The sequence below is a fragment of the Anolis sagrei genome, chromosome 3, assembly GCF_037176765.1.
Source record: "Anolis sagrei isolate rAnoSag1 chromosome 3, rAnoSag1.mat, whole genome shotgun sequence".
Lineage (NCBI taxonomy): Eukaryota > Metazoa > Chordata > Lepidosauria > Squamata > Dactyloidae > Anolis > Anolis sagrei.
Window position 1 is genome coordinate 90430498 of NC_090023.1, and position 12786 is coordinate 90443283.

Sequence of the window (12786 nt, forward strand, 5' to 3'; positions counted from 1 at the left end):
TTTGGTTTGACTCACACAGCAATTGACTTTTCTTCTAATCATAATTGGACTCCTGGTTGCTGCTGCTGAGTATATCATTCTGCCAAATCTGTAGTATCTTTCCCATAACTATAACACTTTGACCACACTTCATGCAACCTTGCCAAACAGGATTTCTTTTTTCAGTAGCTTTGAGGTTGCACTGCTATTGTGTAAAAATCGATATTTTCAATGACTTTAGTTTCCCAACAAGATAGACACCAAAGCAGAACCTAATGAGGAGGTCTTGATTACTGTGGGTGCATATATAAAAGGGACAAAAACACTGACATTGGGATGCCGAGTAGCTGTATTTATTGTGAGAAGAAGGGGAATATTTAGTATGGGACACTGGACTCCTTTTAATGTTTACTCTAGAGAATGATAATGTTGAGACGATGGATTCCCAGGCAACCAGTCAGGTCTTATCTCTTTGCACCTGCCTGCTTCTTTCATCTCTTGTGCCTGACATGGTAGAGAGAACTTCTCTGTCTCCCCAGCCAGGCTAGAGACGTAGTAGGTGCCTAAACTTCAGTAAAGATGGGAACCTTGTCCAAGTTGGTGCAGTATGAATAAGGATTTATGCCTTGTTGTAGTCCAGATATGGACCAGGACACTGCAGCTGCAAGTTACATGGTCCCATTTCAGCGAGACAACTTCTATCAGTATAATTTTTCTTGTGTACCTTTACTTCATTTCTGATTTATTGTGGCCCTGAAGTGAACCCATCACAGGATTTTCTTGCCAAGATTGTTCAGAGGGGGTGGACGTTGTCTCTGAAGCTAACAATGTAAGACTTGTCCAATTACCAAACACGACACCTTCCTTCCTCTGTATATATAAATATTGGGGAGAACTAATCTGGGATTTACCTGGGATACTACATGTGCCTTTAGGAATCCAGTCAACTTGCCACATTTGCCGTATTTAACTTTTGGAGATTTGATTATTGGTGGATTTGATTACTATAATCTCTCTAAGAATCTCTATGTCCTCTTGTGTGATTTTGATCTACAAAGTCATGGTGGGGGACTTAGAGGTCCCTAGAGAAGTCTAATGTTTTGAAATTCATAGGTTTTTAAAAAACTTTCACTGAAGTCTTGCACCCCTAACACCAGTGAACGTGGAGGACTGACTGTACTTTCTGCTCCCAGATTTGTGTATGCTGCTCATGAGTGCTTCGTTTGAATATGAAAAGATTATCCTTGAGTTTAAAAAGCAAAAGCATATTTGATTTGATGTTTGCTTTTAAAATATGCTCACTACATGAATTACAAAAGCTTTTTTCCATTTTATTAAAAACACATTTCAACAGATTAAACATAATTTAGAATAACAAGTATCCATTTATTGAGAGCACAGTATTTCTAAAATACGGTAATCTCTCTAATGAAGAAATAAATACCGATCTGCAGGTGTTTCCAATATGCAATGGATGTTCTAGGAAGCATAGGCATTATTTAGATCTTATACATCAAACAACAGTGGATGCCATAATATTTTTAAGAAATTATCTTTAGAACAAAGTGAAATCTATTGTAACTCCAATGTAGGGTGACTGGACATTGCAAGGTCAATGGGGAATGAATTCACTTCAGGTTTAGGTTTAAACCAGGGGTCCCCAAACTACGGCCCGTGGGCCGTATGCGGCCCGTCGAGGGCATTTCTCCGGCCCGCGCGGCATGGCCTGGCCTGGCCACGCCCACCAATAGTGGGAACCCTCTTCTCCGGCCGCTCTGCTCGTGTGGGAGGGAGAAGCCTCCCAGGTGGGACCTCTGGAGACCAGAGCGGCCGGAGCAGAGGGTTCCCAGCCGCTATTGGCGGAGCGGCGCCAGGTGGGCGTGGCCAGGGAACGGAAGCATTCCCTGGCCACGCCCACCCGGCGCCGCTCTGCCAATAGCAGGAACCCTCTGCTCTGGCCGCTCTGCTCGTGTGGGAGGGAGAAGCCTCCCAGGTGGGTCCTTTGGAGACCAGAGCGGCCGGGGCAGAGGGTTCCCAGCCGTTATTGGCGGAGCGGCACCGGGTGGGCATGGCCAGGGAACGGCAGCATTCCCTGGCCACGCCCACCCGGCGCCGCTCCGCCAAGAGCGGGAACCCTTTGCTCCGGCTGCTCTGTTCTCCGCGGCCACAAGGCGCCTCCTACTCCACTCCTAGCCGCGCCAGGAGAACAGGCCCCGCAGTGCCGCTCTGAAAAGGTATGACATATTTGGGCACATCAATAATAATAATAATAATAATTATTATTATTATTATTATTATTATCAGTGGCAAGTTTGGTCCAGATCCATCATTGTATGAGTTCACAGCAATCTCTGGATTCTATTTCCCCCAAACTCCACAAGTGTTCACATTTGGGCATCTGGAATATCAGTGCCAAGTTTGGTCCAGATCTATCATTGAGTCCACAGTGATTTATGGAGGCAGGTGAACTACAACTCCAAAACCAAAGGACACTGCCCACCAAACCCTTCCAGCATTTTCTGTTGGTTATGGGAGAACTGTGTGCCAAGTTTGGTTCAATTCCATCATTGATGGGGTTCAGAGTGCTCTTTGATTGTAGGTGAACTATACATCCCAGCAACTAAAATTCCCAAATGTCAAGATTCTATTTTCCCCCAAACTCCACCAGTGTTCACATTTGGGCATATTGAGTATTTGTGCCAAGTTTGATCCCGATCCATCATTGTTTGAGTCCACAATGATCTCTGAATGTAGGTGAACTACATTTGGTTTGGTTCAATTCTAATTGAAGTTTGGTTCAGTTCCATCGTTGGTGGGGTTCAGAATGCTCTTTGATTGTAGGTGAACTATAAATCCCAGCAACTACAATTCCCAAATGACAAAATCAATTTTTTGAGTGAAGGACATACTTTGGGTTGTTAGGTGTCTTGTGTCTGAAATTGGTGTCAATTTGTCCAGTGGTTTTTGAGTTCTGTTAATCCCACAAATGAATATTACATTTTTATTTATATAGAAGTGTGGGTTTTTGTTTTTTGATTTTTTCTGGGGGGGTTTTTGCACTGCAAATAATATATGTGCAGAGTGCATAGGAATTCATTCATGTTTTTTTCAAAATATAATCCGGCCCTCCAACAGTTTGCAGGACTGTGACCCGGCCCTCTGTTCAAAAAGTTTGGGGACCCCTGGTTTAAACTTTCAAGGAGTTGTCTAAGGTTGGATCTACACTGCCATACAATCCAGATTGTCAAATCACATTGTCATCTTTGAACTTAATTATATTTATTTATTTAGTATTTAAAACATTTATATTCCACCCATCTCACCCCGAAGGGAACTCAGGGTGGAGCACAGCATATATACGGAAAACATTCAGTGTTGGGACATGAATTCATTACGTGCATACATAAACATTAACAACAATTTTCTCAATATTAAAATACAGTGTTTAAAACTATCTTATAGGAGTCTACATTGCCAAATAATCCAGATCAAAGAACATAATCTGGATTTTATACGGCAATGTAGATCCAGCCTAAGCTTTCCAACCTAGCTGGAGGAATAAGAACCTGAATCTTGGGTAGCTCTTTAGCTTAAACCAGAACATACACCTGACCCACTGACATTGCCTAGCCTAGTCAGTGTGATGGCATGAGTGGTGCTACCTATATGTAGAACTTTAATTTGCAAAGGTTTAAACGGTGTAACATGCCCCAACTTGTCTGTTTTCTCTATAAATATATAGTTGGATTGATTGGTTATTTATAGCTGTCAATCAATGTTGTTTACACCAGTTGAGTTGCTCCCTCAGCTCAATTGTTTGGCCCCACATCTTCCTACAAGAGGAGGGCAGTGTTTCCTTCTTCATTCTACCATCAGACAGCTTTACAGACAGATGTGAGAAAGACTTGGCTCTAAAGCCCTTGTTTTAAGCTATCTCTCATCACCAATTCTCAGGTTTTTACCCTTAAGACTCACGCTTCATGCCCAGATCTTCCTGGACGACACTGAGGAGTCTCAAGCGCCTTCAAACCAGTCCTTTGGCACCAGAGGAAGACTTTGTGTCTTCAAATATAGGCCATTTGGACTGGGGTTGTGGATTGCACAGGCATTCACAGCCATAGAGAAAGAGGGAACTTGGAAAACTTCTCAGCTGCAAAATTCCTTGGACCCAAGGCTTCAGAGACTGTAACGTATATTTTCTTTATCCCTATTGAAACATTAAGTTTGTGCCTAAGAAAGATAACTCATCGTGAACAATAAATACCATTTTGAGTTATCTGTTGTGTCTTAGTCCTTGGGAGTTCCAGTTTCCTAAAGGAGGGCAAGAAGCAATCCCCTGGAGAGAGATGTCACATCCATGTTTCTTTCACTAAGATCCATAGACTCTGGAACTCTCTCCCACTGGAGATCAGAACCGCCCCTTCTATCCTGACATTTAGGAAACAGGTGAAGACTTGGTTATGGAGACAGGCATTCGACGAGTGAGCCAACACCCTGAGACATGGATGGAGGATAATGAGCAACGATTTTAGTATGACGACTGACCATTATAGTTATTGATTGTAATTGCTGTTTTAAAGTTTTACTGTAATATGTATTATGATGTTTTATTGATTGTATGTGATATTATGGTTGGAAACCGGTCTGAGTCCCTCAAGAGAGGTGAGAAGTTCGGTATACAAAACTTTTAAATAAATAAATAAATAAATAAATAATAGACCTCAGGCACGACAGCACAGTCAGTTCTACCAACTGAAGAACCATTATAGTCTGACAAAATATGTGGGATATATCTTACTCTGAAATTCCTGGGAAAAGTTTAAAATCACTGAATCATAGAATCATAGATTTGGAAGAGACCTCATTGGCCAAGAAAAAGGAAAGTTGCATTCAAAGCATAGACTATCATACATACAGATTGAGAGTCTGAAATTTGGTACTAATAACAAGAACAACTGCTGGTATTAGTGGTCCTTCTGGGAAAGACCCATTATCCAGCAATTTAGCTATAAACAAATAGCTAAGAAGAAAATATCAATAGAAGGATGAGATTGGTAATAATATCAATTTTGGTCCCCATCATTTGCTAGCTAGGAGACTTGATGATGAAGTCTGCTGAACTACACTGATTGATCCTGAATAGATTCAGGAGTGATGGTCCAAATTGTCTACTAGGAGAAACTGGTTGCATTTCCCCTCTAGATATTGTGGACACCATGGGCTAATTTAGACCCAGGGGAGTTCTCTTTTGGTGAAAATACTCTTATATTCCCAAGAGACATTTTGGGAAAAACATTTATTTTTCCCTTTTATTTTATTTTTTGCAGGACCAGTTGTAACCATCCAAGGAAGTAAATGCCATTTCATAGTCTTCTGCAATTGCCCACCCCTGTTGCAGGACCTGTTTAAACATTGAAGCCGTGCAAAGGGTAGTAGGTCTCCAGTCTATTACTGGGCTTCAAGACATTGGTAGTATTCAGAATGACTAGAGGGATATTTGGTAACTTGGACAAATCCTGTTCTCATGATGAGTCTCAAAATGTTATTTTGTGGACTGCATCTTCCAGGATCCTCAAGGTAGTCCTTTGGTCTTGCTGGCTATGGGAATCCAGGAGATTCAGCCTCAACCTCCCCCATCCCTCCCTCCTCCAAAAAAACTTTTCCAAGCTTTGATCCTGGATAGGCATTGTTATATTTTCATTCAGGTATAGCAATGCAGCAATTTTACACATTTAACTTTTCATGCGAAGTCAGTAGTTCAGCGCATAAGAAAACTGTAGTCCTCTTACAGAGATTCAGTCTGAGTTACACTGACAGCATGCTGTTCATACTACATAAAGAAGTTCTTGGTTCATAAAATATCTGTATTTTGTATGTTGGAGCCACACATCATATATAAACTTGTCCTGCCAAACTAAGAATGAAAAATAGCACCATCTTCTTTTATAGGTGTTACGCAAGCTAATTTGTTTGTTTAAACAAGAGTTATGCTCAATCAACATGCCCAACCCAACGATTCTGCCAGTTATGAATTACTTTATGGGAAAATGGCTAATATCACTGCAACCAAATTCTGTTCACTGAGCAGTCCATAAACCTTAATGGATTTAGAAATAAATTGGCTGGCTGAATTCTGTTAATTTGTGAAAGAAAATCAACTACTTTCTCTGGCCTGATAAAGTGGAAACACAAATTAATACCTAATGTTCCTAATTGCCTTGTAGTAAATGATATAGCCAAGCATAAGCATTTTTCAATGATTGATGAGACAGAGCTAAGAATATTTTTTATCTCAATTAACATAAGATATTTTAAAGTGCTTGGTATTATCTGCATATACACCTATCATTAGCATGCCAGGCAATTAGAAATATGATTTGATTTTTTTAAAAAATGTGGTCTACTTCTAACTTTGCATTTAATATTGTCTCCTTATAAAAGTAATCTTGTAAGGTAAGAAAATAGACTCCACTTTGAAAGCTTAAACAAACTACATTCAAGTTGTGTTTCTAAAAGGTCTCCAAAGACCTGTTAGGCCAGCGTTTCTCATCCTGGGGGTCAGGACCCTTGGAGAGTGGGTCACAAGGGGGTGTCAGAGGGGACGCCAAAGACCATAAGAAAACACAGTATTTTCTGTTAGTCATGGGGGTCCTGTGTGGGAAGTTTGGCCTAATTTTATCTTTGGTGGGGTGCAGAATACTCTTTGAATGTAGGTGAACTGTAAATCCCAGCAACTACAACTCCTAAATGTCAAGGTCTATTTTTCCCAAACTCCACCAGTATTTACATTTGGACATATTGAGTATTCATACCCAGTTTGGTCCAGATCCATCATTGTTGAGTCCACAGTGCTCTCTGGATATAAGTGAACTACAACTCCAAAACTCAAGGTCAATGCCCACCAAACCCTTCCAATACTTTCTGTTGGTAATGGGAATTCTTTGTGCTAAGTTTGGTTCAATTCCATCATTGGTGGAGTTCAGAATGCTCTTTGTTTGTAGGTTAATTCTAAATCCCAGCAACTACAACTCCCAAATGACAAAATCAATCCCCCCAACCTCACCGGTATTCAAATTTGGGCGTATCAGGTATTTGTGTCAAATTTGGTCCAGTAAATGAAAATACATCCTGGATATCAGATATTTACATTACAATTCATAACAGTAGCAAAATTCCTGTTGTGAAGTAGCAACAAAAATAATTTTATGGTTGCGAGGTCACCACAACATGAAGAACTGTATTAAGAGGCTGTGGCATTAGGAAGGTTGAGAAACACTGTGTTAGGCCAAAATAATCATTAGGAAGAGAAAAATGATATATTATTTATTAAATATTATTTATTTAAAGCATTTATGTTCCGCTCTTCTCACCCTGAAGGGGACTCCAGGCAGAGCACAACATATATACAGCGAACATTCAATGTTGTATCATAAAACAAATTATAAATATACATAAACATTAAAATCAGTCATATCCACTTTAAAATCAATTGCTTTAAACCATCTCAGATCATACCAAATCTGGTCACCAGGTAAAGTTTCCTATTGCTTCCTTATTGCACTGTCCAAAAGGCTTGGTCCTACAGCCAAATTTTTGCCATCTTTCTGAAGGACAGCAGGGAGAGGGTTGATCTAATCTCACCAGGGTGGGAGCTCCATATCCAAGGGGTGATCACTGAGAAGGCCCTCTCTCTCATCACCACCAATTGCGCCTGTGACAGTGGTGGGAATGAGAGCAGTCCTCCCCAGAAGATCTTACTCTCCACGATGGTTCATTCCCCGAAAGATCTTAATCTCCACAGTGGTTGATAGAGGGAGATGCATTTGGACAGGTAGATTGGGCTTATATATGGTACGTATTGTACATAAAAAGTCACAATGTTGCCTAATGTTAATTAGTTTCCACACAATAAACACATGCTTATACCCAATTATTGTCAATAACTGCAAAACTCAGATTACAAACCATTTGGGATCCATAACCTCATATTTTAGCATCTTCCACTGCCAATAGACAAAACAAAGAATCATGAACAATCTTGCACATATAAACCCACTGTTGATGTAGCTTAGCATGACCTGCCCAAATTATTCCCAGACCTAGGAAGAAGAGATCAGTTCTGTACAATGATCATGCCAACACTGATCATGCCTCTTCTGACCATGGAAGGTGTGCATTGCTGAGACCTGAGTAGAAGATTTGGGAGGAGCTAGTTTCTCATACCTGTATCCATTTGGGCATTTTGCACTATATTAACATTGAGGAGGGGGAAACTTTTATGAGTTACATTTTTTCCTTTTTGATCTCTGGTCCAAGTGAGTACTTATTTGTAGTGACTATATATTACTTTGGGCTATTGGAAAAGACTGCTGGCACACTGTCCTTCCCACACTTCATCAGGAAATATGATAATGCTTGGTATAGGAGGGAGCTGACATAATATGTTTTACAGAGACTTGGCTGGGAAATAATAGTGGCTCAATATAGGCTCAGTGTCTCCCATCAGGTAACTATGCTAAGCTCACTGAACTGGTTTCAGAGTTCATGCTGGAGTCATTCACAGACTCTTGGTCTTGGGTGACCTCAACATCCTATTTAAGCCCAATCTGCCAAGGTTGGTTAAGTAGCTCATGACATCCATGACAAACAGGGGCCCATTCCAATTGATCTCAAAGCCCACACACTCAGCAGGACATAACTTTAATGGTGTTCTCCTTTCTAAACATATGGATCTGTGGGTGGAAGTAATTAACATCACAGTTACAGTGGTTGCTGGTACTTGAGTCTGTTCACCTTTTTTGGCTGTGCCTTTGACTAGATATTTCCCCAAACATTCTGGTTCCAAGTTGATCCATAATTACATCTTGCCCATTATCACTGTTCCCTTTTAACGACATAGTGCTCTCCTTATACTACCTCCCAGGTCATCTGCCATTAGCACTTTATCCATCAAACCTATCCTTTGGCAAGTGATTTGCACCAGCCACTGCCCAAGCTCATAACTGTGCACTATTCAGTCACTTGAAAGTCGTTAGATTTCGCTATGTATTGTATTCTATGGTTGTTTCATATTGTTGAAATGTTTTTATGAATTTTGTTGTTACATTTTATTTTATTTTAACTATGTGGAATCTTCAGATTGTCCCCATGTAAGCCGCCTCAAGTCCCTGTGGGAAGATGGAGGCGTGGTACAAAAATAAAGTTGTTGTTGTTGTTGTTGTTGTTGTTGTTGTTGTTGTTGTTATTAATTATATCACTAAAATTGAGGTGCACATTAAATTTGACACTCCATGCAGTCATGCCGGCCACATGACCTTGGATGCGTCTACGGACAACGCCGGCTCTTTGGCTTAGAAATGGAGATGAGCACCACCACCCAGAGCTGGATACGACTAGACTTAATGTCAGGGGAAACTTTTACCTATTAGATCTGATGGCGAGTTGTCTACACTGTAAAGGCAAGAGATCCCAGCTGGGGAAAGAGGAGGGAGAGGCACTGGTGGCCACAAAAAGGCTGGTGGGAAGGCCAGACAGAGGGGTTTGGCTTCCCAACAGCCTTTTAGTGACCACCACCACTTCACATTATATTTAACAGATTATTTTTCTATTGCAATGCGTACTTTCAAAATTGAGGAGCTGATTAAATTTAATTGTATGTTATACTCGAGTAAATATGATAGATGGAATTAAGACCTGACTAGGGCATTGACATGCTTCCTCCCAGATGTCATCTCTGGCCCATTAATAATCAGTTTCCTCGGCATACAGAAATCCTCAGGGAACTGAAATAGGAAGAGAAATGATTGAGGCATAGATGGAGGGGAACATTACTCTTTACACAGCACATTTTTGTCTTGTTTTGCCACTTTTAACTCAATGCACAGCAGGTCCCACCCACATTCCTGCAAAGTAGAGGAGAAGCAATGAAAGGCACTTTCTCCTCCACTACAGGGAGGAAAGTGTAGTTTGGGAAACTTGGATGGATCTAAACACCCCCCTTTTTTTGTTTTGCCATGTGATGGCCGAAAGGAGGGAGGGCACGCTGCCCCACATGCCTTCCCTTTTGCTAGCGATTGCCAGTGCAACAGCATAGCCCAAAAGGATTGTGTGAAGAGGTCCCTAGACACATGATAAAAACATCTCTGTTCCTTTTAGGTGACAATATATGCAGTGGAGAAAGCCTTCTTCTATAAGCACACTGTTTCTGCTGAACTATTCAGGGTGGTGACAGTCTAATTCAGCCTCCTCCCTGCCAAATCTAGTTCTAGAATATTCTGCAGTTCACTGTGGTGCTTTTAATAAGAATTTCACAGTTAAAAACTATTCAATATGAATCAAGTGAGATGCCATCATTATAACAGAAGTGACAATGAGGTGTCCAGCAACTCTGTGAGTAGGAGTTGGTGAGAACCACAGCTATGGACAAACTGCTATGATGAATAAGGAGGCTAACCTGTCACCTTAATTCCTTGGCTGGTTGCCCAGGACATAGCGGCAGTTCCTTTCTAACTTCAGGCAGTTTAGGGAATGATCCATTTCAAACCAGCTTCAGAGAAAGATATGAAGTTGGGACTGCTATGATTGTCTTAGTGGATGATCTTTGTCTCAGCATTGAAAGAGGGAGTGTATCCCTCTTGGTACTTTTGAACCTTTCAGTGGTATCTAGTATTATCAACCATGAGATCCTCCTGAAAGATTTGTGGGATTTGGGAATTAGAGGCACTGTGCTACAGTGGTTCCAAACTATTTCTTGAGTAGGTTCCAGATGTTGGTGCTCAATGACAGCTAATTCTCAAAAAGCAGGCATTATATGACGTGCCAAAAGGTGTCATTTTCTCCCAATGCTGCTTGGCATTATGTGTCCTATGTGTACAGCTTGAGAATGTTTTTCAAAGCCCAGGAGCTCTATTTAAGAAAATAGAATTGTTCACATCACATGTAATGTTATTAGATCTGAAGAGTGACTAACTTCATCATACACTTATATTTGTCTGCTGGCTTATATCCCATTTGTCAATAAACAATACCTGTTCCTCTTGTGTGAGTTTTCCCCTCATTGGTTCATTAATCCAAACATTTCAGATACTCCACTTTCTTCCATTCATATCAGGACAACCTTGTAACTATTGGCAGTCTCGTGATCCTGGACTGTTCATGATGGAAGCAGCCAATTTTCTGTTTAGGACATTGAAGGAGAAAGCTCTCTGGGATTTAAAAAAATTGAGAATTGCCACTTTACCTCTTCCTCTCCCCCCCCCCCCCCCCCCGCCATATATATATATCGTAATCTATGCAATCTCTTTCTCCATAACATTAGATTCCTCAAAACTCCTTATCAGAATCCTCAGAACTCTGTGTTTTGGTGAGATGACTAAGGAAATAGACATGATTGCTCTGGAAATCCTCTCTCACATAGAAGAGCTAAATCAGCTCCTTGGTTCAACAAGGACCTGGCAGTGATGAAGCGTATGTGATGGAGACTAGAGAGCTTGTGGTGTTCAACTTGTAGCGAATCAGACTGAACATGGGTATGTGCCTATATAAGGACTTACTCTGTGGCAGTGGAGACTGCAAAGAAATATTTCATTATGGCCAACATTGCATCTGCGAAGAACCATCCAGCCAAACTGCTTAGAACAGTCAGAGGTTTTGTTAAATCCAGTCTCGCAAGATGGGAGATCATTTAGCAGCTCGCTGTGAAGCATTAGCTCGGTTCTTTGCAGAAAAAGTTTGATCCGCTCCGACCAGCACAACACTTTAACTGCAGTCTCTTAAGATGTAACACAAGCATCTGCTTGTCTTGTTTTACTGAATTCATTTCAGTTGGTGTTACCCGAGCATGTGGACAAGATCCTTGGAGAGGTGATGACAACCACATGCATCCTGGACCCGAGCCCATCCTGGCTGATAAAGCAGGCCAAGGGGGGTTTGGCGGAGTGAGTGAAGGTGGTGGTTAACTCCTCCCTGCAGGAAGGCAAGATTCCAGCCAGCCTAAAAGAGGCTGTAATAAAATCACTGTTGAAAAAAAAAACATCACTGAATCCCACTCAATTGAACAATTTTGGCCACTTTCCATTCTCCTCTTATTGGGTAAAGTCTTGGAATATGTGGTCACCTCGCAACTTCAGGTGTTCTTTGAAGAAAAGATTATCTAGATCCATCACAGGCTGGCATTAGACTGGGTCATGGAACTGAGACAGCTTTGGTCTCCTCTCTACGCAGAGAACTGGACAGGGGGAGTGTGACATCCAACTCTATCACTCCTTTCCACCGACTGCTAAGGGGGCTGTCCAGATCCTGAACCAGTGCTTGGAAACTGTGATGATCTGGATGAGGGTGAACAAATTAAAATTGAGTCTTGACAAGACAGAGGTACTCCTGGTCAATTGAAAGGCCGAACAGGGTATAGGGTTACAGCCTGTGCTGGACAGGGTTACACTCCCCCTGAAATCATAGGTTCACAGCTTGGAAGTTTTCCTGGAATCTTCACTGAGCCTGGAACTCCAGTTGGTGTCCAGTGGAGCTTTTGCACAATTAAAACTTGTGTGCATGTACCTTGAAGAACCAGACTTGGTCCATGCTATTGTCACATCTTGAATTGACTACTGCAATGCGCTCTACGTGGGGTTGCCTTTGAAGACTATTCGGAAGCTTAAAGTAATCCAATGGGTAGCAGCAGCCAAGCTGCTTAACAGGGTGGCATACAGGGAGCATACAACTCCCCCCCCCCCCATTACGCCAGCTTCACTGGCTGCCAGTGTGCTACTGAGCTCAATTCAAAGTGCTCACTTTAGCCTATAAAACTAT